The sequence below is a fragment of the Chrysochloris asiatica genome, unplaced genomic scaffold (genome assembly GCF_000296735.1).
Source record: "Chrysochloris asiatica unplaced genomic scaffold, ChrAsi1.0 scaffold00099, whole genome shotgun sequence".
NCBI classification, from domain to species: domain Eukaryota; kingdom Metazoa; phylum Chordata; class Mammalia; order Afrosoricida; family Chrysochloridae; genus Chrysochloris; species Chrysochloris asiatica.
Genome location: NW_006408617.1, coordinates 5,937,848 through 5,939,499, shown reverse-complemented (window position 1 = coordinate 5,939,499; position 1,652 = coordinate 5,937,848).

Here is a 1,652-nt window from a genome sequence, read left to right as displayed (position 1 = left end):
CACACCTTTCTTCATTTTAAACCATTCAGTGTTCCATGTTCTGTTCAAACAACTACTTCTTGGTCCATGTACAGATTCCTCATGAGCACGATTAAGTGTTCTGGAATACTCATACTTCGCAATGTTGTCCATAGCTTTTCATGATCCACACAATTGAAAGAGTTTCTGAGGAGCAGCTGGTGAGTTTGAACCACCGATCTTGTGGTTCAAATGGACTTTGCAGCCCAGCGCATTAACCCACCTCACCAAACTAGGACTCTGACTATAATGATGGAGTATGCAATTTTTTTCAGGAAGGAAGGACATGAGTGAAAAGGTAGATCAATGAATTGTAGAGGTTGAGGAATTATAAGAAACAGATTATTAGAGAGAAGGAACTGGAAATATATGAGGTAGTGGATGGAGACAGGACTTTTTGAAACTGAGATCATGGGAAGATTTCAATTATTGGTTAGAATAAAGTTGTGTGGTGTGTACATGAAGGAAAATCAAAGAAAGCATCACTAAAGAAGGTAGTCACAAAACTACAACAGGAAGAATTATCTAAATAGACATTGATATTACCAATAAATATAAATGTATAATGCAAAAAGTAATAGTAAATCAATAAGTCTGTAAATGACTGCAAAGAGATGATCATAATCTGTACTCTTCAGTATGGTAAAGAATAAAAAAGATATGAATAAAAAGTAATTAGTAGAGTTCCCGGTCCATGTTGGATTCAATAAATATTAACTTTATTAATCCTACTGTGTCCAATTAATTAATTAATCAATACTTTTGAATTATAGTGTTAGCAAAGAATATTGAAAGTTCCATGGGCTGCCAGAAGAACAAACAAATCTGTCTTGGAAGAAGTATAGTTAGAATGTGCCTTAGAAGTGTGAATGGCAAGACTTCATCTCTGGTTCCTTGAACATGTTGTCAGAAGAGATCCCTTGAGAAGGATATCATGCTTAGTAAAGTGAAGGGTTGGGGCAAAGAAGGAAGATCCCCAATGTGATGGATTGACACAGAGGTAGCAACACTGAGCTCAACATAACAATAATTGTGAGACGGCACGGATCCCGTAGTGTTTCATTCTGTTTTACATAGAGTCTTTATGAATGGGAATGACACCTAACAACAACAACAACAACAACAACAACAACTGTGTCCATAGTGACCTGACAATAATCTAATATCTGTTGCCAAGACCAACACATATCTTGTTCTAATACTGATGGACTGAGGATTAAATTTGCACTGAAATTGATGGTTGAATTTCTATCTAGATTGCTGAATGAGATGTTGTGTGGGAAGGCTGCAGAATCTAAGAAGTGGTATGATTAAGGACATCAGGAAGGGAGATTCCTGAGTTGGGGCATTTTAGTATATACTATACTATTGTCATTGTTAAGTGTCAGGTAGTCAATTTCAACTCATAATATCCCTGTACAAGGTTTCTGAGGAGCAGCTGGTGGGTTTGAACCACTGATCTTGTGGTTCGCAGTCTAGTGCTTATCCTACAGAGCCACACCAGAAGTTCATAATATACTATAGCGTATAGTATACTAAGGACCTCTGGTAGTGTAATGGTTACAAATCGGGCTGTAAACCGCAAGGTCAGCAGTTCGAAACTACCAGCTGTTCCATGGGAGAAAGATGAGGCT